Source organism: Pan paniscus, chromosome 3 (assembly GCF_029289425.2).
Source record: "Pan paniscus chromosome 3, NHGRI_mPanPan1-v2.0_pri, whole genome shotgun sequence".
Taxonomy (NCBI): Eukaryota; Metazoa; Chordata; class Mammalia; order Primates; family Hominidae; genus Pan; species Pan paniscus.
In genome coordinates, this window is record NC_073252.2 from 179869457 (window position 1) to 179893674 (window position 24218).

Here is a 24218-nt window from a genome sequence, read left to right on the forward strand (position 1 = left end):
GTCTCAAACTCCTTACCTCAGGTGACCCACCCACCTTGGCCTCCCAAAGTGCTGGGATTACAGGCGTGAGCCACAGCACCCTGCTGAAACTACCCATTTAGACAATCTAGTGGAAATGTCGAGTAGATAATTTCATATGTGAATCTGAAGTTAAGAAGGGAAAGAGAGATCTGAACTGGAAATGTAAGTATAGGAGATGTCAGCATATAACCTGCACTTAAAGCCTCGAGACTAGAGTGTTGTTCACCAAGGGAGTGAGTCTAGAAAGATTAAGAAAGAACAAAGGCTGAGCCCTGGGGCAACATTAAAACTGTGGGAATAAGAATCAGTGAAGGAGGCTGAAAAGGAGTGGCCAGTATAGTAGAACAATCAGGAGAGAACGGTGTCCAGAAAGCCAAATGAAGGAAAGTGTGCAGGCGGAGAAAGTGAGAAGCTGTGACCTGATGGATTCAAGTACAATAAGTCCCCTCCCACTTTTTTGCAGTTTCACTTCCTGATGTTTGAGTTCAACTGCAGTCAACTACGGTCTGAATATATTACACAGAAAGTTCCGGAAATAAACAGTTCATGAGTTTTAAATTGCACGCTGGTCTGAGGGGTGGGATGAAATCTCACTGTCCAGCTGGGATGGTGAATCTTCCCATTGCCCAGCGCATGCACACTGTGTATGCTACTCGCCGCTTCCATCTCGATGATCAGATCAACTGTTGTGGTATCACAGTGCTGGTGTTCAAGTCACCCTTATTTTACTTAATGATGGCCCCCAAGTGTGCAAGTAGTAAGGCTAGCAATGCAGATCTGCCAAAGAGAAACCACAAAGTGCTTCCTTTAACACAGGATCCGTAGGATTTGGTAATAATCCCAGTTTCAGGCATCTACTGGGGTCTTGAAACCTATTCCCTGTGGATAAGGGGAAATGCCACCGTAAAACGAAGGCTTAAAATTGACCTTGGGATTTAGCAGCATGGAGATCTTGGGCCATCTCAACAAAAGTGTTTTCTGTGGAATGGTGATGATAAAACTTTCATTGGATTTAAAGGAGATGAGAGTAGAACATTTAGAAACATCCAGCATAGGCAAGCCCTTTAAGGAGTTTTCCTAAAAAACAGTGAATAAAATAAAGAAAGTAAAATAAAATAAAACAAAAAAGAGGGTGTAGCTGATAGGGAAATCAAGGAAAAGCCCCCTCTCCTTGCCTTTTTTTTTTTTAAAGATAGAAGTAATAACTACATGCTTGGGATCATGGGAATGAGTCCATAGGGGCCAAAAATAAATGATAATATAGAGCATAAAATTGCTGGTAGCAAAATATGACAATGCAATTTGGGGGATTTGAAAGCGTATGTCTAAAATACATACTTAAATTAACAAGTAACAAAGTAATGTCTACTCTAATTCACCCTTTTCCTTTGCATCCCATTCAAAATTCTGACCCACTTAAAAATGATACCAGATAAGTATTTGTTTCTTATCTGATTAAAACAATTAGTACTAAAATATGTGTCAGGCTGAACATCCCACCTAAAGTCCATATTATTTGTACAGATTTGCAATAAAATGAATCTCTAATTGGAAGATATTTTCAAGTGGCATTTTCTGACCACTTGAGACATGACTCATTCCATATTTAGTTTTTCAGAGAGTAAGTAGGTTGAATCAGCATTATTATCCACAGTCAAAATGCCCCAAAGTCAATCGTAGATCCCAGAGATGTACAAAAAAACTTTAATGTGAAAACAAGGTCACACTTCCCCACCACACCTAGGGCTAAACCCATTTCCACCTGTAAGTGATGCAGAGCACAGTCATCAGAGTCTATCTCCACAAAACAATAGTCTCTTTGTAACACCGAGGAGTCAGGCTGAAAATAGAAGTTCGGTGCTTTAGAATGAAGAATGCTCTGGCTTGGGCGCAGATTTAGACAGGTGGATTCAGATGCTGCTTACTGAAGAACTCTCTTTTGGTGAAGCAAAACATCTTCAATCCAGAAGTATGTTTAGCCTCTAACGTGATCTTCTTGCTGTGCCCATGAAAACCTATTGGACTCTGAGCCAGACTTGCCTGATCCTGCCCCATATGCACATGTATAAAATGGTGGTCCTTTTCTCCTTCTGTCTGAATCACATTGCTGTACTATGCATTGACTCACCCTACCCACGAAAAGAGTTGAAGTGAAAAAAGAACCCCAAGCAAAACTTTGCCTGGCTGACTATGCCTACGGTCTGTGAGTCACTAAAAATTTTAACTATGGACTTGGCCCTACTGAGCCCAGGCAAGCCCAAGAACTCCCCATCCCCACCCCATCCTCAACACAGAGACTTTCCTGAGGGACTGGAGCTAGCATAGTACATCACATTGCATAGCCACAAATCACCAATCTACCTTTGCAAAGTGTGGCCTTCTTGAGGCGTAGCATGCATATGTATAAATGCATATGTGGTATTTAACACAGGTTAATGAGATCAACCCCAAGTGAGCTTTCTGTAGGACATCGTATACTGCAATTATGATAAAGTTATGTTAAAATATAGGGACTTTCCAGGTAAATGATTAAATAAAAATGATTTTTAAAGTATTTATCCACATGAGCTGCCTTCTACATATTTCTTAAGAATGTATGTGCAAAGGGTTAATATTATATGTAAGGTAGACATCTAATGGATAAATTTAAAAGCAGCTAAAAACATAGCATCCTGTGTATAACTTTCATAATTGTGCGTTCCTCCAGAGATAATGGATATGATTATCAGCAGCGCCTGTCCTAGGAAACTTGGCAAGGTTACGATTGTTTGTTACAGCTTTGGTTATATTAACATACACATTAATATTTATAAATATTTGATGTCATGTTAATTTTTCATATAAGATGATTTATGTAATGTTGCTGTGCCCTGTTAGAGGGCATTTGCAATATGCTTCAAAAGGGAACTGAACTGATGCATGTTCTTTAAGGGAACTTGCCTGTATATCACTGTTCTCACGATGCATTATTCTGAACAAAAGTATTTCAAAATAAATTACGTGAATTGTGGATTTACTCCATTAACATTTTAAATAAAACATAAAGGAAAAGATCATGCTGAAACTATTTGCTGCATTTTTAAAAGGAGCTCTGTTCTCTTGGAGCAGAACAAAGTTTACTGAAAGACTCTTTTTCAAAAATGGAGTTATCAAGCAAGCAACGGTTTTGCAATTTTGTTTTCAATGTATAGTCTATATAGCATGCAAACTAGCATATTCAGAAAAGTATATAAACTTGAGATAAAAAAGTCATAATATTCTTGTTTTCATTTGTCAATTTTCTTTTGCTAAAGTATATTTTACTGTGATGATCAAATTTAGACATTAAGAGAATTAAATATAAATTCAGCAGGATGTGTATAATAAATAAATCAAAAAGTTATTAAATGAATATTTGCTTTAGGTGAAAAAAATAATTTATAGGAAGTTTAATAGGTTTGTTTAGTATTATAGTACTACTTTATAATATAGTTCATTGGTCCACATTACCAAATAATATTATTAATGATGTTTCACTTTTTTTTTTGTTTTGGTCAAAAGGATTAAATATTTTATGTAAAATCTGTGGAAAAAACGCAGAAACCCTATTTTATATGGTAATCCATTTTCCAATTTTAATGGATGTTACCTTATCCTTTTTTTTTCTATGTAGGCATTTTTTTTGAGTATCTTCTTGTAGTTATGCTATTAGCATATGAACTATTAATAAAATTTGAGTTTTGTACTTGTTTCTTTCTTTCTTTTATTATTTTTTACTTTTTTAAGAGACGGGTCTTGCTACGTTGCCCAGGTTGGTCTTTAACTCCTGCACTCAAGTGATCCTCCCTCTACAGCTTCCCAAAGTGCTGGGATTACAAACATGAGCTACTGATGCTGGGATTACAGGCTTCAGCCACCAGCGCCTGGCCTGTACTTGTTTCTTTTCAACAATTTTAACTAGTGCTTCTATTGTTCCTTTTTCCCTATTAAGATTCAAGTTTTCTTTAAGGTGAACAATTCCTTATTAACTTACTGTTCTTTTTTTCGTGTCCCTAAAATGACACAACATCCTGCGGTATAACACTAAGAACGAAGTTAGTGAATTTGAGAATTTTGGAAATCCTCATTTAAAATACACAACTGGAATTGAATATTTTCTCCTAAATTTATCACTAAATAGGTAATAATTGTTACTTTTCATTTCATCACTGGCACTGTATTAAACCCTTAAACAACTCAAAAAATCAACTTCAGAAATTACCTTTGATTTGACATTACAGAAGTTGGTTCGTTATTACTATCCAGTTTCACAAAATTGACAATTAACTTGAGCAAAATGTAATAGACTTTTTTCTCTCATATTTTCATACTCTAATTCTGTCATCACAATTATTCACATTCCAAAAAAATTTAAAGCAGGTCATGAGGGAAGAAAATGCCTTAATTTGAGGCCACGCAGAAAGATCTGTGGCAACAAAGCATGGGAAAAGGCGGGAATAGGGTTACATCCTGAAGCAACAGACAGCTAGCGCTGTGCAAAGTATATGACTATTGTCATGTTAAATTCACATAATATCATCTGAAAAAATGTTGCTAATGCACATAGTCACAAACAGCAGTCAGCAGTAGATAGATTGTGTTAAGTATAAATGATTTGAATTACTACCTACATATATTTAGCTTAGAATATTTATAATACATACATGGAAATCTATATTTCATAATATATAATAAAAGGAGAAGGAAAATGTGAGAAACATGGTATTTTTAGAGTATCACAAATCTGTGTTGTCAAATATGAATCAATTTACTCTTCAGAATTCCTGCTTCCTGAATGAAGAAGAATCAAATTTAGAAGGCGTAGTATTATATATGATCAAAATGTTACAAAGCATAGTAACTGAAATTATTAAACATATCAGCAGAACCACCTGGCTTGAAAGACTATAATAGATCACCCATCAAGAAAAAAACAGAAATTAAAAGCTTTAGGTGTCGAAGGATAGGTAATTAGGAAAGGATAATCAAAGAGTGGATTCCACAAAAAGGTTAAGTGCTGTACTTTTTGTTGCTGAAATCAGCCTTTTGGCAATTGATATATAAGTAATCAAATTAAAAGTTTTCCATCTTACACTGATTCTTTTATAGGTAAAAGTATGCATTAGGTAAATAATAAATTAAGAAAAAGAAGGTCAATGTTCAATTGCAGTGTTTAAAAGCATCTTCCTTAAGATTGTATGCACCCAAGAGACAATTAGCTTAAAACGATAACACTATAGTAGGAGAAAGAGATCTAGATACACAGACACACATACATACACAAATATATAAGTATATGTGAGGGTATCTTCAAACACAGTATACAAATCTATATTGAGTTGGCTACTATTGTTCTTACTGTAAAGTTTCTAATGTAGTCATAAAATTACAAGGAAGTTAAAACGTCAGAATAGTTTACCACTCCAAATTAGATTGTGATATTTTATCTAAATCTAGGCAAAGCCAACTCTTTTTAAAAATACTCTTCAGGGAGAGGGTAGTCTCAGATATCATAACTACAAAAATAATGTGCAATTTAATTTAAATCTAGATTTTTATATTTAGAGACAATTTAGTTATCGAGTTAAAGAAATTATGACATTTCTAAATAAAGGTTTTACTGAATTAAAATACTATACTGCAAAGTAATTTGTATAGGTGAACATGACACAAATTCCATTAGTGGTATTGTCACCAAAATTTGATATCTAAAAAGAAAACTCATAGCAGATCAATACTAGTAAGATAAATGGATCAAACTTACACACATACAAATCACATTTCTTTTTATAGCTGATTAATACTTAGCAATACATAATTAACAGTTACAAAAACATTGTACTATGTGTTTAAGTGACAGTGCAATAAATTAAGGCTTCACATCAAACCCCATGTAGGCCACTTTTGGAGGTGTCTACTTCCCTAGTCAGAGACGTTACCCTCAGTCAGTGTGCACATTTTCATTACCAAGTAAAAGAAGTAGTTGTTGAATGAGCCGGAATGGCTCAACATAACATATTACCACAAGAAGAAAAGAACCATTTATAAATCCTGATCCCGTATGCCGTTTTTTTTTTCATCTTTGGATCTGGACAGTTGGTATTAGATAAATGTTTAAGACGAAGCTGAAAGATTTTAGCATCATTTCACACAAATCATTACATTATATTTATTTTGAATTTTTCCTACGTAAGCTGAACTAGAAGAAAATAATTGCTTAGATAAATGAAAGATATTAATAATAAACTCTAACCCTCTAAAGTTTAAATTCTGTCTCATTTGATTCTCTTAATATCTTAAGCAGATAGAGGACTATTACTTCTTGTGTGGCAGATTTAACCCCAGGATGACATGAAATTGTTATTTGATAACAGTTCAGTTTGTTGGTGATAATGGTGACCCTTGGTGTTTCAAGTGGGTTTTTGGCCAAGTCATCTGCATAAGTGAATCTAAACTAATTATTTCAATAGACCTTTCTTATATAAACCGTGTTAACGTAAACACTGTAGAAACTCTAAATGTAGTGGGGGAGGTTGGGGTGTGCAGAACAGACAAAGAGATGGCTTTCTACAATTTAACCCTGAACATATGGCATGTCCATACATGTAAAATTAATGTGCCCAGTACAAGCAATCATTTCATAGTTTATCAGCGATTGCAGATCACAGCGAAATACGTTTCGCCACACTGCTATGGATCTGTTAGAAGATATGGATAAAATGAGCTCAAATGAGCTCAGGTCATAGTTCATTTTTCTTTCTGTTTATGACTATGAATTGGTTATTTTACCAAGTCTTTTGTTAAATCAAAAACCTCACCCACAATTAGCATTGATTTATTTTATGTTCATTTTAGATTCGATATTAGCGTTTTTATCATGAATATATCATATCCATAAAAAGGCAAAGATACTGGGTTTACCTTCTGCTCTGGTTTCAGCTATTTATATTAAATGCTGCCTGTAGGAAGAGTTAAGGGTAACTATTTTAGGGTTAATCTGTCACTGCATGATTAAGTATGAAAGGAAACCATTCGAAAGTCACAAGAATGAAATGTAACAGAATACACAAGGGGTCAATAAAGGATGTGTATTTTTCCTTCCACTGTGATCTACTGCTATTCAGAACAATTGATTAGACAGGTTCATTATTGTTTTGCAACCACACATAAACCATTATTATCTGCCATTCACTCCCTAAGGTGTTCTAGTGGACAGTTTTTCAATGATTTGTAATTTCGAATAGCAGCAAACTTACAATTCACCTTGTTTAACTTCCCTGGTCCTTCAAAGAGGATTACCAACTTCTACAAGCTAAACATTGGAGCAGTTACAGCCTTCCTGGAAATTTTTTATCAGGCTGGCAAATGTTTACCATCCCTGAACTATACTCAGTCCTTAAAACAGTGATTTTACTTTATCCTGAATAGATGAATAATGGAGGAGGGAACCACCCTTCTGGAGCTGAAATCTTCTGTAAGTCTAGCCTTCAACCATCATTCAAAAATATGTGCTGAGGTTTGCAGTAATGTTATTTAGAGAAATTGGTAAATGAATTATAAAATGGGTTATAGGCCGGGCGCAGTGGCTTACGCCTATAATCCCAGCACTTTGGGAGGCTGAGGCCGGTGGATCACGAGGTCAGGAGTTCAAGACCAACATGGCCAACATGGTGAAACCCCGTCTCTACTAAAAAAAAACCAACAAAAATTAGCCAGACCTGGTTGTGAGTGCCTGTAATCCCAGCTACTTGGGAGGCTGAGGCAGAGAATTGCTTGAACTTGGGAGGTGGAGGTTGCAGTGAGCTGAGATCACACCACTGCACTCACTGCCACAGCCTGGGCAACAGAGCGAGAATCTGTCTCAAAAAAAAAAAAGTGTTATATTAGGAGCAATTTTATTGTAAATCTGTACAACATATAAAACAAAGGAAGATGAGTAAAATTGCTTGGAACAGGACCTAAAGTTTTGTCAAGTTCAATTTTTTTCATATTATAAAATGACTTTTCTCAAAAGCAGACTCAAGCAATAAAGTATTTTCTTTGTGGAATTCACATTGGCATGTATATGTGTTCTTAAGAGGCATTGCTCTTTCATTAAACTCTAGTTCATAGTTCTGTGTGTGTGTATGATTTTATATGTGTATAACTAACATGATCAGAGCAGGTTCTATTCCTCCTAGAAATATGTGTCATTCTTAGTGTTTGGGCTCTGGAAAAAGTGTAATTAATCCTGGCTCTTCTACTTACATTGGACAAATTACTTACTTTTCAATGTACTGATCTTTAAAATGAGGAAAATAATAGTAACGACTTGTGAAGTTGTTATGAGGACCACACGAGACAATGTATGCTATGTGGTGGGCACGTTGTCTGCAAGAAAACATGCGTGTAGGCCAGGCGAGTCAGGAGGAGGAGGGAAAATAGGATGCAGACCAGGTAATTGCAGTAGTCAAGACAACATAAAAAGAAAGACTTGTTTTTATGCTTTTCCCACTACTTATCATAAGGACTTTAAATCTGCAATATAAGAGAAAACAGGGTCACGTCCTTAAGTGTAATCACAGTACTTTGTTAAAAGTCACATCCTTCAGAGACAAGTCATTGCAAAAGAAGGAAGTGAAGATGGCAGGATAGTGATAATGCTTTATGTTAAAAATTGAAGGGCTTTCGGCATGAGCAATGCTTATGAAAACCATCCTAGAAATAGCATGGGATGCTGACCTGTCAATGCCTAGCTTCCAAATAAAGCTCTTCATTTTTTTCGATATATTTATTCAGGATTTCTATTAAAGGCTACACAAGTTGAGTTAGTTTCTATTCCATTTCACAAGAGCATTCTTTAATTTCTGATAATAAATAGAACTAATACATATTTAAAGGTTCATCCCAAAATTTATATAATTTTAGAATCGTATATAAAATATTAAACAAGAGAGCCAGCAAAAATTTGTACACAGTGTTCCAACTATTAAAATACATAGAAAATGCTATCTCAGTTTATAACATTGATTTTACGACTCTTAGAAAATATAATCCAAAATTGAATTTTGAAGTGTCACTGAATTTTCAGCTGGAATTTCTTCTGGTAGATACTCTCACCCTCTTCATTCTGTGAATTTTGATTTCTTTCTTAAATTGGACTGTGTCAGTTCTGAAAATAATTCAATGACAGTTATTTGCAACAACTTCTTTTTAATAGGGAAATGTTAAAACTGAAATATATATTTACTTTATGAAAAATATTTAACCCAGGGCAATATTTCTCAAACTTCCCTTTGAGTAAGAATGTTCTGGAAGACTTGTTTAAAATGCTAATTTATTGGTCCTATCCTTGGGGATTCTGATTCCCTATAGCTGAAATAGGGCCCAGAAACGTATATGTTCTCAAGAACCCTCAGGTGATTCTGCTTACAGGGGGTCTAAAGGCAACAATTAGAAAATCATTGGTCCAGGGCTACCATAGATAGTTAGAGCATATTTGTCATCAAGATAATCTTCAAATTTCAATAAAGAACCTCTTTATTATCAACATTATTCCAAAATGTAGAAAAGGTTGATTTCTAATAAGTTTGAAAATAAATATTGCCTGTACCATGGCCTGATTTAAATCTAGTTTCTAAGTCACACTGTAAACTCTTGAGGCAAGATTCTAGCACTCACTGATCAGTGTAAATAGAGACTGAAGATAAATGCAGAGCTCCATTAAGCCAGGACTCTAAGCTAGGAATCTCACATGCACCCTCTCTTCCTTCCAGCATCCTCTTGGTTTATCTTCAGTTTAAGCTTGTTCTCCCTTCTCTTTCCCCTAACTCAGATTCTCTCACTGCCAATTTCCTCCCTCTTTATAGACTCTTAGCTCATAATCTTCTCATGGCCTACTTTTTTTTCCTCCTAGATATCTTATCCAAGGATAAAAGAGGGGAAGGTGAATCCTGGTCTTTCACAGATTTTGTGGATTAAAAGTGCTGGACTTGGAGTACAGGGCTAAGAAAGAAGTGTTAGGTAAACACAGAAAGAAATTTGGATGCTTCTCTGCCCAGGCCAGATTCTTCTTTCCCCCAGTCTGCTCTAGAAATGCCTGGCTTCTTCTGTTTTTCACTAAAGCAAACAAAGCCAGAGCTACGACTTCATCAGGTAAACTAAAAATCAGATCACATGACCCGTAGGAGCTTGCTGTATTTCAATATGACTCTTCTACTGTTTCATGGCTTTATTCCACAACTCTCTTTTCTCAGAAATGCATCACACCACAGAGAAAACCAAGCTTTGCTGTCTTAAGCACCAAAAATGAACCAAAGTTTGGCCAGGTGCAGTGGCTCACACCTGTAATCCCAGCACTTTGGGAGGCCGAGGAGGGTGGATCACGAGGTCAGGAGATTGAGACCATCCTGGCCAACATGGTGAAACCCCATCTCTACCAAAAATACAAAAATTAGCTGGGTGTGGTGATGCGCGCTTGTAATCCCAGCTACTAGGAAGGCTGAGGGAGGAGAATCGCTGGAACCCGGGAGGCGGACGTTGCAGTGAGCCGAGATCACACCACTGCGCTCCAGCCTGGTAGCAGGGTGAGACTCGGTCTCAAAAAAAAAAAAATTCCAAAAATGATCCAAAGTTTTAGGCAAGAGGATAGCTTTACCTAGAAGGTTGGTAGAAATATCTTTCTTTGTCTCACTTGGGACGTTTGTACCCTAAGAGTAGTGGTGTTTCTGGTGTCATCTTTAAGCAAAGAAAGAAAGAATTCCATGACCCATGTGATGATGGCTTAGGTTTCCAGACTAAGGTAATTCACACAACTGTGGCCTAATGTACTTCTGACATCAGGATTTATGGATGAACCAGGTTTAGTCTCTTAGAAAAATCAGCTGTGAGTTGAATACAGACTTGAAGTGAAAGTAAAGACAAAATAAAATATCAAAATCTTATGTTGTATTTTAAATTTCTAAAGTCTTAAGGAAGTTGTCTATGTCCATTTCAAATGGGTGTAACGGTCCATGACAGGCTTTGAGAAAATAGCATATGACCACGAACTTCGTCGTAAGTATGTTGTTAAGAGTGGCGGTGGTATTGATGATGTAAACATCTTTCCTCTCCTGGCATTAACAGACAGAAATGTGACTTGTAGATTCAGTCTCTCCCAACCAACACATATGTAAGAAAAATGTGAAACTCACCTCTCTGCTTACATATCCTTAGTTGATAGTTCACAGACAAGAAGTTTTGTGAGACTGAACCCTAAATGATCTGTTAATGATTTGGGATTTTAAACAGTTTGCTCTGAAAGCTGGTTCTTGTAATCAAGTTTGACATGAAAATAGTACTGTCATTAAATTCAAGGAAATACCACAGTTTAATGCTTAATCACATTAAATTTCAGATAATTTGTATGTCATGAAGCTGTATTTTGGAAACATCAGTTGGAGCTTTACTACTGAGCAGACCATATATCTACATAGACTCTTAGTCTCAGAGCACTACAGTATCAAGTTGTAGTTTTGGAAAGCTGGTATGGAAAAAAAAAAAAACACCTGTTTATTAATTGCATTGAAATGTTTTAGGGAATACCTCCATGTAGTTAAAGTGGCAATGATAACGAATAATAGGGCTACAATTACTTTCTTCTAGAACCAGCTTCTTTCTTTCAAGGGAAAAATTCTTGCCCCGTCACTTGCCTCATGAATTTCCAGGAGTGTTCCTTGCCTCTGATTTAAAGCATGTTAATGTTGTTCTTTTTTCAAGCAGTTCTGATTCTTTGTCCTACACATTTTTGTGTATAGATGTTGTCTGGGTGATGGAAGGGTAGAGATTAAACTGAATTTCTTGCAGGGTCAGTTTACATAGTGAGTTCTGAAAGGGCTGGGTGGAAGATTTACATTTTCAAGCAAAATCATTGAAATTACGGTGAGTAAAACATATGATAGGGATATTAACACATACCTAATAGGTCACCCATACTCACGTGGGAGTTTTAGTACTTCTTAGTAATTCCATTTACTTGACACAAATGGTTTTGGCTGATTGCTCTAACCTATCACCATACCTTGAGCAAAACAACTGATGTCATTCAATAAGGAGTTAGGATCCATTAAAGAGAAGCCCATTATAACAGCTTATACAATCTACAATGCAAATGAGAACACTGTTTCAACATAAGATGAAAAAGGCATTCTGAAAGAGGCTAAAGTATTTTCTAAATTTTAAAAAAGAGCTAGTCTTGATGCCTAAGATTTCTTAAATATTTTTCAAAGTGTCAACTCAGAATTGTGGGATCTGTCTTTTGTCTTCCCACTGTAAGGATTCAAACTTCTCATAATGCACAGAAAGATCTCCAGTCAGGATCCCCCCCCTGCCGACCCAATACAACGTTGTGTTAAACTTCATCCAATTGTCCAGCTAATTCTTATGCTTCTCCAATTTTACTGGATATGATGTTTTTATTGGGGTTCATGGAAGCATGGCTAATGACATCAGCAAGCTTTGTAATTTCTCACTGCCAGTTTTCTACACAACTTACACTTTTGTCACTCAAACTGCACCAAATTGCTCCAACAATTAATCTTAAAGCGCAGGAGTAGGGGGACTTTTAAATGGACCCCTTCTTGGGGTTTTGTGTTAAAAACAGGAAAGTTCCCATGAGTGAAGGGGATAAGTTAGCTTTTCCAGCCTCTGCCTCTCCCCAAGTCTCACTCTTCTCTGCCACCGCCCCCCCAAAGGAATGAATTACATTTCTCTTCTTGTCCTTTAAATGAATAGCATAGTTTGGGTGAAATTATCAGGCAATTGCATGCCTTTTATGCAGATAATGCTATTTGATGAAAGCGGTGTTTTGATCTGCTAAGGATAATACAGATCCAGGGTTGGATTCATTGGTGAGAGTAAAGCTGTCTTCTGTGATAACTTCATCTCAGCATGAGGTCAGACGGGGAAAACTGGGATGGGGGATTAAAAAATGACACAGTCGGAGCAGTATTCAGTTCCCTGCTGTGCTCCTGGCTGCACACTATAGCTTATGTTTCTGATCTGTTATGGTATTGTCTGCCTTTCTCTCTCAGAGCAGAAAGAGATTGCTTAAAACTTTTCTTTTTTCAGCTAGAGGGATTAGTTCTGTGCAGCTTTTTTAATTAAAGAAACTGTATCTTTTTCAAGGCAATTTAAAGCTGCAAGGGAAGACCCATCAACATCCATAACTTAGTACTATTATCTGTAACAAAGTATAAGCTCTAAATTTGATATTCAGAAATGGGGAAAGGAGCTATAGAATTCTGTTGTATTTTTAACCTTCGGTGGTTGCTCAAATCCCTAAATGAAGAATAGTAAATAAATTATTTTGTATAAGTCCTGAATATGTTTCTATAAGTAGTAACTTTCAGCCTCTTTGCTTTTTAGCCTAGCTGAGCTTGCTTAATTAAATCTTCATGATGATAGCGAAGTGCACTTGCAAATGGTGTAAGAGGAAATAGATTTGACTATATATCCTTTTCTTTACCCAGAGATCATTTTTAAACATTTCCATTCTACTGAAAGTGATAACAGTAGAAAAGGTCTGCTTAATATGGGCAATTTGCATTTAAACAGTGCAAAGTACAACATTATGGTACTTTATCACGACGAATCTTTGCATGTGTGATAAGCGGTCATCATCTTTATTAATCTGAGGGAAGCATGGATTGAATCTATCCAAAGTGATGATGAATTTGTCAGGACATATACATTTGAGTTGAATTTATAGCTCAATTTAACCCAGGTTAATGTCGAAAATCCTCAAATGTTTCAAATAAGGCCCATATGGTTATCACTTTACAAAGCACACAGGCTCTGCGCTTCAGTTGCAACATACACATCTCCAACTAAATTCCATGCCAGATCAATTAGAAACAGTCCTCCTGAGCAGACAGGAACAAACAGAGATTGTTTCCCCAATACCAGCTGAACCCTTGTCTTGAAGAAATGAAAAGCAGTCATCTTAGGCTCTACACTTCTTACCACTAAAAATCCAAAGGGAATTTGGAGGACAACAGGGTTTTATAAATAATGTCATATTTAATATAAAAACATGAGTATCTACATGTTATAGGTGCTTGCCACAATTTGTTTCCAAATTTCGATAAACATCATATCCTACTGAAAAAGAGAAAACCAAAATTTGATCTCTTTGCCTTTTCTCATTGTTTTTGTCTTTACTTCAAATTATGTTTCTGAGGAAAGTCAACCAAGGTCAAAAGTGGTTCATTGTAATGACCAGAATTTTAAAACGATGTCCCATTAAAAACTTCATGGTCAGAGAAGTAGAACAGTGTACTTAAATACATTTTCAAGGTAAATTTTATTTATGACATGCCCCTGTTTAAAAAAGAAAGTCAGAGGGGCTAAAGACAATGAAAATATTTTATTCGTTATCCACTCATTCGTTCAACAAACATTTATTGAGCAGCTCCTATATGCCAGCCCATGGGCTAGGCTTGTGTGTCCAAAGAGGCATAAGGTTGAGCCCCTACACTCCAAGAGTGCTCAGCTATTAGGAAAGACCTATACAAAAAACAGTGCCATCCTTTATTACATGCAGAAAACACAGTGGAAGCACTGCCACGGGAGGAGAGTATCACTAATAGGTACTTTAAAAACTATGTGTTCCAGGGGCCCCGGATGCAGAGCATTCCAGACTAAGAGGTCACCAAAGGGAGGAGAAAGAGTAGGGCACTTCTGGGAAATAAAAAGATGTTCAATTTGTCTGATACTGAATTTAGTCACTTGATACCTATATTTTTAACCTATATTTACAAGTTAACATATAAGCTGGACCCTGAAATATCTAACGGGTGTTGTTTGACTAAAAAATTGTCCTGTAGTGTCACTATTGTATCATAAACCTTGCCAGCAGCTAATGCCTACCTCGAGTACACTATATACGCTTCTCACTGAAAAGTTGTTTATAGAAAATATGACAGATTTTAAAAGGCACTCTATGATAACTCTTAAAAAGTTTCCAACTTTCACTGTGGAATAATGTAGCAAGTTTTAAATACGTTCACAGAGCTAAACCACAACCGAAAGTTCCACATGTTAAAAGACGCTGGTGTTCAAAATCCTTTGCAAAACCTGGGGTCTTTTATGAGGCTCTAGCCAAAGCAAGGGAGCCCTTGGGTGGTGCTACGCAAATGCATTTCCACCGAAGGTCGGAGCCACGCGTAAGGCCAGGTTTACACCATGGAATACAAACGAATGTACTGGAGAAGCATGGTCCCAATTAAAGGTTGCTTCGTCTCATCACCAGTCCATTCAGTGGCTCCAAAATGCATGCACATTGAGAGAGGCTTATCTTGCTTTAATTAAGATAATGAAAGCATGTTTTCCTCTACAAACAGTCATTGAATTTTATGACTTTGTCAGTGATCGAATTAAAATATTTGTTTTATAGTTCCCTCAATCTAACAGCCAAGGGATAAGTTATTTTTTTGCCAGTGGGGGGAAAACCCCACCCAATAATAACTTTGTCTACTTGAGAGACTTCCATGTAAAATTTAAGTTTTAGTGTTGTTCACTGTTGCAGATTAATTGCTTGCTACCTGTGAAGCCACTTGTGTAAGGGAAACACCTCAGGTGCCTAGAATTTGGGTTTTGCTCAGTGGCTACCAGCCTTTAGCCTCTGTTCTAAAGTGGCCCATCACCTATTTGCTGTTCTCAGTTGAGACATAACCTCCTTTTGGGCATATGTGGGTTATTGGCTTTCCTGAGCCTGAGGGGTGAGCTGGAAGGTCTTGGTACCTGAGATTTGGCTCCCCTGGTCATTTCTACCCCGTTCCTCATCGTTCCTAGGGTCTCTTGAGTGGGAGAGGTTGCAGCCGGGGCAGCAACTGGGTTTGAACCCAGCAGACAGGCCGCTCATGCCTCCGTTTGCTAAAGCAGATGTAATAAAGTCCAAACAATAGGTAAACTCGAGTGATGTCCACAAGTGTCCTTGGAGAGCCTAATACCTGCCTGACCCGGCGGTCCCCTTCCGCACGCCTGAAAGCCTCGCGTGTTAAAGGAGGAAGTGGCTGCGGAGACCCTCGAGTCTGCACGGGCAAGAGGCACAAACAGCTGCTACCCGGCCCCTTCAGTTCCAAGCTGGCTCTTTAGGACAGGAGGAGAAAACGGACAGACCCCAAAGGGGAGAAAGGGAAGGCGCATGTGATGCTGACTAAAATGGACAGGTGTCACCTTCAGGTGGGCAGCGACACTCGGCTGAGACTTGACCGGCGGGGAGGCGGTGGAGCAGCAGGGCAGGGTGCTGTTGGCCTTGCCTCAGTAGTGGGGCAAGAGCCTGGCTCCTCTTCCCCAAAATGAATCCAGAGGTTCGGCCCATTATATCCCCCCCCCGCCCCCCAGCCCTTTGAGAGGCTTCCAAAGGCCCCAGGCATGCATTCCTAGGACTAGGGCTAGGCGAGGGTTGCTGGGCCACCTTTTCCTTTTGGAGAGCTGCGCATCTGTGTGGCAAGAGGGGCCCACGGGAGGGCGATGCCGCCAGCTCGGTCCCATTATCCCGAGCACGACCGGCTGCGTTCACACCGCAAAGTCACCAGCCGCGCCGGGCAGAGTTTGCTGAGAGCGGCCAGAGGCTTGCAAAACAGACAGCGATGTCTTGCATTTCTTCTCCCGCTCCAGTTTTTATTGCTGCGGAGGGCACGACGTGAGCTGCCCGCCATCCCCGCCCTCTCTTGACAACAGCTCAGTGAGGTAAAAAAGCATGATGGTCACGTAGCGAGCTGCCGCTCTGCTTTCCAGGGATTCATCTGAAGGAGGAAGCGTGTGGTAGTTTGGCACTGCACAACATCAGCTTTTCCTAACGGCCTCAAAGGATGGAACTGCTTTGTATGAGAGACAGAGAGAGACCCAAATTTAACACACGTAAGCTGCCTGGATTACAGGCGCAGGCAGACGTAGAGGAGGACCCCTGCGCGCCTTGTCCACCAGCGACGCCTGGCATAGGGTGCGCAGGGCCGTATTAATGAGTTCTAGAGTATTTTTTTCTATTTTGCAACCATAGTGTGAATGTTCAGCATTGCATACTGCAAAACTTTGAATCTCATGTAAGAAGGAACTGGGCTAGAGACAGGAGCCAAGATTTATTACCATTTCTAAGTTTTATGAGTTCTATTGTTTTCCTACCTTTATTACCAGCGTTACCTGTAATGAGGATTCTAGAAAAAAGAGCTGGAAAAAAGAAGCATCCTCTAACTCCCACAATGTAGCACTTCAGTTCTGGCCTCTTTAGGATTGGGGCAGTGTCTCATCTCTTTATTGTGTATTCGTAGACAGTAAGAGGGAGTCTCACTTATTTACATACTTAGAAAAGTTTTAAAGACCTAATACTTTTGTGTGTGTGTGGGAACTGGGCCACAAAAGTGCTTTATTAAAGAGTTTCCTTACGATCATGTCCGGATTCAAATTTCAAGTAGTTTGCATGATCTTCATGTAATATCTGGGACATATCTTCATAATTGACAAGCCTTTTTTTTTTATAATAATAAGAATGGCTAAATGAGTGGGGGATATCATTCATCCGCCCCCATGACCTTATCTTTTTCAAGTGTGAAATTCAGTGGCAGAAGGAGATGGATCTATCCCAGGGCGACTCTAGATTCTTCCCGCAAAGATATGCGTGCTGCTTTCCGTCACTAGCGCCCCGAGAGCCGGGTCGGGTTCGCTTACTACCAAGACTTCTCTACTTAACGCGCTGCGCTCGGGCACTTAGCAACTTCGGGAACACGGGCTGTGGGTCTGGGCACCCCAGTTCGAGTTTAGGGATTCTCCTCACTTCTAGCCCAAACTTTGGATAAACTAACATAAAGGTTCAGGCTTTCCTAGGAGGCGTCGTCCTTGTTCTCCCAGTGCTCGTTCTGGTTCTGCACGGTAGTTAAAAATGCAAGTGGATTTCCTAACGGCCGAGTACAGGTACAGGTAGAGGTCGGCGGAATCCTCTGCTCTGAAGCTGAAAGTGGAGGGTGGCGCGAGGAGGCTGAGAGCGCACCAGTCTCCGCCACGCTTCCAAGGACAGGTTGGCGACGGCCGGGGCAGGCCTGGTCGCGGGCTCCTAGCCCTCCACGGGCCGACTGCTGGTCCCAGGAGAGGGCGGGGAGATGCTCGGGCGCGCACCAGGGAGCCGCACTCACTCGGCAGCCCCAAGCACGCACGCCCCACCTCTGCCGCCGCCCCGTCCCGGACCCGAAAGGAGCCTGAAGGATCCCGCCGACCACCCAGCCAGAGAGCGGTTCGGCTCAGGTCGCCCATTCGGAGCTACAAAACTCTGGAACCTCCAGCAGTTTCGGAAGCTCCGGGGGAGGGCTTTCCTGCAGACAGGGGGCGGGAGCTAGGGAGCCGGGAGCCAGCGCTGCGGTGGGAACTTCAGTGAGTAGAAAGTGGCCGGTGTCTTGGGAGGAGCAGCATACTTTCTTTTTCCCTCCCACAGCAAACAAAATCGAGGCAGGGACAGTGTCCGGCTGCTAATCTGAGGGGAGAATGGAGAGGAAAGAAGAGTAGTAAAAGTGGGGAGTGGAGCCTTCGGAGGACTCCCGGGTCCGCCCCTGGCCAGGTGATGCGGGGCGGAGGCCTAGGTGCTTGAACCTGGGGGGCAGACAATTGTTCTGCTGCAGTGCCGACGAGGGGCTGGTAAGGAAGTCTGAGTGTTTACTGCCTCCCTTCCCTGTCCAAAGGTCATTTGCGCTTTTCGGTCTCGGACGAAAGAACACTGTGGAAAGGAAGGCGCGGGTCATTTTCAGAGGCTCTGCAAAGGACGGGCCGCCTACCGGGGGTGGAAATCCTTAATTACACCCTTCTGCCTCGGAATCCGTCTTCCCGGCAGTGTCTTGCACTGCCACCTCCTCGGGTGACTCAGCTGACCTGAAATGCCCACCCTACGGAAGATCAAGAAAAGTAGTTTTCTAAGAAGGTTAGAGGTTTGATTACACAGAGAAGTGTTTCCACTTAAGTCCAAAGCAATTACCCGCCCCCTCCCCCAGGGCCGCCTCCCCGCCACCCGCAGCAGAAAAGGACAGACCCCCACGCACGTACCCCCGCACTTTGTTGGTGCGTGTGAATTTCAAATGGCGCAGTAAGTTCATTAGTGTTTGCGATCCGCGGCGGGCAGACCCCTCATCAGAGCCGAAAGCCGGCAAGAGCCATTCATCAGCGTGAAGTGTTATTCACGGATGACCCCTAAATCACGGCGAGAGTAGTAGAGGCACTGATTGGTCACAGCATGGGAGCCTCGGTGCTTTCCCGAACCCGACGCGGCCGGGAGGAGGGAAGGAGGGAGGGGCGGCGAACGTGGTTCAGTCCGGCAAATCCCATTTGACAGAAAAAGGCAGTAAACGGGGAATCTCTTTTTTTGAATAAAGAAGAAGAAGAAATAAAGTACCTGTCATCTTGACAAGTGGCGGAGCGGAGGAGTCAAGGATTATAAATGATCACAGCCAGGTCCAGCTCGCCCCGTGATTGGGCTCTCCCGCGATCTGCACCGGGGGAAGCGCATGGTAGGCTCCTCTCCTCTCCTCCTCTCCCTCGCACACTCCCGCACACACACACACACACACACACACACACACACACACACACACGGACACGGACACGTGTACGCGCCCGGGCTCGGGCACACTCGGCCCGGCGCGTCCCCCGCCGCACAATTACGGTCCTGGATGCCGCTCCCTGGCCGGGCGTCCCGCGGGCCTCCTCACCTGGCCCTTCTCGCCTTCCTCCTCCCTCGCCTCCCCGGTCCTCCTGCTCGCGGGCTGAACCCCGAAAACTCCGGCCCGGCCTGGTCCGCCGCCTTGGAAGAGGCTGGAGGGGCCGGCGGGCCGGGAGAGGGGGAGCGCGGGGGAGAGAAAGAAAGTGAACTCATTGGCGCGCGGGCGCCCTCCCCTCCCGCGTCCCCGGGCCGCGCGGCCGGGGGCGGGCAGGGAAGGAAGTTGTAACACTCGCGCCCCCTCCCCGCCCCCGCCCCGCCGTCGCCCGCTCCCCGCTCCCTCGGCGGGGCCCCCCTCCCCCGCGCCCGGCTCCTTTGAATTTGGCCCGGCGCGGTGTGCGCGCGGCTCGGGCGGACGCGGCGGCTGCTGCGGGGGAGCGAGCCGGCGGCGCGGGCGAGCCGAGCGCGGTAAGTGCGGCGCCGCCGCCGGCGCGCCCTCCTTCCTTTATGGGGTCCTAGTGCCGGGCCGCGGCGCCGGGAGCTGGCGGGCGCGAGCTGGGACGGCGCGTGGCCCCGGGAGGCGGCGGACGCGGGGACATCTTCTCGGCGCGCGGATTCTCTCCACGGTCCGGCCTCCCCGTCCCCGCCCCGCCCTCGCGCCAGCCACCTCCGGCCGCCGGCTCAGGTGGGAACTTCGCCGGCGCCTCTCGCCCGGGGAGCCAGGCGCCGCGCCCCCGTACTGGGGAGCCCCGGGGTCCCTGAGGAAGGCAGTCCGGAGGCTGGGCGCCCAGTGGGGGCGGGGAGGGGAGCCCGCCAGGTCCTCTTCGGCCCCCGATGTGTGGCGGGGCCCCGCGTCTTCTGCGGGGGCGTCTTAACAGGATCCTGGGGGGCTCCCAGCGAGCGGAAAGCCCCGGGATGTCACCGCTTTCCGGGGCAGGCAGGGGACAGAAGGCTTCTGCAGCGATCAGGGAGCCAAGTTGAAAAGGAGTGAAGGAGGGAGAGTGCGGGGCGAGGGGTAGCGTGGGGAGTGATGGATCACGGCTGAAACTTCATCGGGAAACTCTGGATGGGGTTGGAAACACACACAAAATATCCTGAGCTGGGCGTTTCAAAAATTACGAATTTATGAGCCTGCAACTGAGATTCTAGGTCCCTCTCGTGTTTTACAACCGATTACAAAGAGCTTCACATATTTTAGGTTGAGGCGGGTTGTGTCTGATTGATCTTTGCTGAGCATCTTACTATGCAGCTTGGATTCCATTCTTACTGCCTCACCTTTAAGGTAGCTGGAGTGGTAACTTGTTAATTTTTATTGTAGAGAGAGGGTAACAAGTACTTGTACCGTGTAATACATCACACACGTGTGTTTCCCCAAGTCACTGTAATTTGGAGGTAGAGAAAAGTTTCCAGGTACGTGTGAGGAGGTGCAATGGAAATGAAAGGCTGAGAGCTGTCCTATACTTTTTACAGGGCCCCAGACGGCTGGGATGCCCGAGAACAGGACTGTCTCTTCATCATGCTCTATTTCTTATCTTCTGACAATGTATTTTGTCAAACATTGGTAGACTCTGGCAGAATCCACTGGGTGGTCTTTTCACTAGAAATAGACATATGTTGAGGCATTACCTTTCCCTTCTCTTGTCAAAAGAAAAAAGGTGGATATGGCATCTCTGGAAAGCTTGGAAGAGTATCCCAAAAGATGGTATTGTAGCTGAACAGAACTTGGTGATTTGATCCCTTAGTGAATTTCTTTAAAATAATGACGCATATCCCTTTTTCCCCACTGCCTACTTGGAGAAGTATTTGTAGTCTTTATATATTAATATATTGAGAACAGACTGACTTTAGAATTAAGAGCAACTGTGTAATAATAATTATCTATTTTAATATTTCAATTAAAACAAGATTTTATAAATTCAACAATCTTGCTTTGTGCATTCCTTAATACACTTTTAATTATCTAAAACTTCGAGCATGTATATCTTAATATATAAAATTCTTGTATGAGCCCTGAAAGTTTGGATTTGTAATTCTAAATGCAGAGTAAATATTTAATTCTTGATCTAAGAGGGAGAGGTTAGTTCAGTAATAAGGCTTGCTAATCCCACTTTAAAATGTCATGGCATTCACAAATTATTCCTAAATTCTTCAAAGATAGGAGTTTATAATGAGTTCAGTTATTCTATTGTGTATTTCAGGATTGTCTGTATCTCTTCCTGTTGCATTTCCCTTAACAATCTTGTTCTTTTTTTCTTACATGAATTTTATTATTCCTCTTAATCAAAGATTTTTTTCTAATAGTAAACAAATATATCTTATGTTAAATAACTTAGAAAAGAATAGTTAGAAAAAGTAGTTCAAATCAAACACACATTTTACATGCACTGCACAGTTTTTATAAAAAATGTAGTTATACTAATCACCATGCTAATGTTTATATATTTGGAAAACTCTGTGAACCCCCTGTGCCAATAGCTTTATGTTAGCAACCTATGCACCCTAATGAGGATTACTTGATTATTGGGAATAAAGCAGATAGATTTATGGAATTGTGACTAGTTATTCCTCCAAATGGGATTATTTTGCATGGCTGTGTTTCTTTTCTAGAAAGATGTTTTAGGTAAATTATTGAGGCTTTTCTTACTATGATTCTGTAGGCGTGTCATCAGTCTTTTGGTTAGAAAAGGGAACCTGCCTTATTAGGGTGAAGACAAAGAAAGATAAGGATGCTTATCTTTGAATAGAAAAAAGCTCCTAAAGAGAGTCAAAACTTTTAAACTTATTCAGAAAGGAAACCTAGCTAAACAATAATGATCCAGTTAGTAAGTTCAAGCTACTCTTTCTTAGCTTTGCTTCTGGGAGCCAAGAGTAATTATTCTGTTTGTAAAGAGTCAAGCAAAGAAGATAGCAGGAAGAAGCGCGTGGCTATGGTTGTGAGTAGAGTGACCTGTCAGAAATACTGAATCACCGTTAGGCTGGGTGTACAAAAAATGATGTTTTTGCAAAAGCTGTTAATGTATGTTTGGAAATGCTGAAGTTTATCCTACCTATAGGGATACTAGGGAATAAGTTCAGAGCATGGTCATTGTCTGATATAAAAGCCCAACAAAGCCAAGTTTATTAGTTTATTAATATTGGTTATTTAAATAAATGCATGTGCCTCCTTTTTATTAAACTTTATTTTACCCTGTAAAAATTTGATTTCTGGATGGTGGTTGAATATCATCCAGGTTTTATATTTATTTGAATCAGTGTGTTCAGCAGCTGTGATGAATTGTCTGCCCTTTTCTGGAAGCTGTGCTGTGGAAACCTGTTAAGCATGTTGAATTACACATTGCTCGTCTACCCTGGGTTTCGTTTGATAGTCAAATATCCATTTTGACTTCGAGGGCATACTTTTTTTTACTTAGGTTGAGAATATGAGCAAAGAATATAATAGTTTGCCAGCAAACGTTTACCGTGGTCCATAACCAATTACATATTCCTTTAAATTTCTAGTTGAAGTTAGTGTTGTGTTCATAGTTGCCTTATAAAGTGGAATGATAGCCCGTAGAAAAATTGAACACATGCATTCGGAGTAAAGTCTGTTGAAAAGATAACACAATAATACGTTATTTAAAAGTTTCGACAACTAAGTTTTAAAAATTATTTTACGTAAGCTTCTTTTAGAATACATTTAAAACTTATTTTTGGAAACATCAGCTGGTTTAACAGACCTGATGGAAATTCTGTGCTTCAAAATAAAATAAAATAAAATAAAATAAACCTTAGTCTGAAAACTAATTGTTGTGTCTTATAGAACCTGATTTATTTTATACTTTTTTATACCAAGCATTACCATTATGAAGCTCTCCTTCTAATTGAGATTAATGTTTCTGAGCAAAGAAGTGGTTTGGAGGGCTGCGTTCATTTTGAGTGCTGTTGTAATCAATTTTAGATACAGCATTCCACAATGGATCAGTTTGCATCCAAACCTGCCTTATTATGTAGAATTAACTTGTTGGTGATTGATAGTGATACTTCTCCATCTTGAAAAGTCATTTGTTTCCAAACAAGTGTGATGGCTTGTATGAGTTTCAAAAGATTGCTTCTCATAATTAAAACATCCTATTGGGGACCTAATTTGAACTTTTTCTAAGAATTATATAAAACATGAGGAAGCAATTCATTAACATATATTCAACTCAAATAGCCTATTTTCCCAAAATGCAATATGCCTCAAGGCATATTTTCTTGCCCATCAAAGGATTTTATGGCCTGAGTCATTAATAGTAATTGTAATCCATCTAGGTTATTTCCTTTTTTGTTTGTATTAACATTCTAGTTCAGTTTTTCAGAGATTTCTTAGAATTTTGGATGGACCTCTTGTGCGTGTGTTATAACTTTATTTCATAAGATAGTGTAATCCTGACAATGAAAGATAATGCATGTGGAGGTAATTCCTTAATGGAAATGTGAAGAGATGGTGAACGTTATCATCCCCACTGTGATATTTGCATTTGTTTCTTATCTGTACCTGGTCATC

General features: G+C 40.8%; 1 protein-coding gene and 1 long non-coding RNA gene across 10 annotated transcripts in view; one reads left to right on the forward strand and one right to left on the reverse strand.

Annotated features, from left to right (window-relative positions):
• Positions 1-24218, forward strand: part of TENM3 (teneurin transmembrane protein 3) — a 2735422-nt gene that overhangs the window by 2055349 nt on the left and 655855 nt on the right. For 4 of the 9 annotated variants that reach the window (XM_063604002.1, XM_057302221.2, XM_057302222.2 and 1 more), the window contains exon 1: positions 19308-19544. The exons of 1 other annotated variant lie outside the window; for it this stretch is intronic. The gene's annotated coding sequence lies outside the window, so the exon portion shown is untranslated. Of the gene's footprint in view, positions 1-19307; positions 19545-19907; positions 20162-24218 lie in introns of those variants that run through there. 4 more of the 9 variants (XM_057302224.2, XM_063604005.1, XM_063604003.1 and 1 more) reach the window with 4 other exon arrangements.
• On the reverse strand, positions 17283-19910 carry LOC134730302 (uncharacterized). Its single transcript, XR_010112077.1, has 4 exons — positions 19746-19910; positions 19430-19523; positions 19084-19227; positions 17283-18926 (listed from the first exon to the last, which is right to left on the reverse strand). It is a non-coding gene; the product is annotated as an uncharacterized LOC134730302 (long non-coding RNA).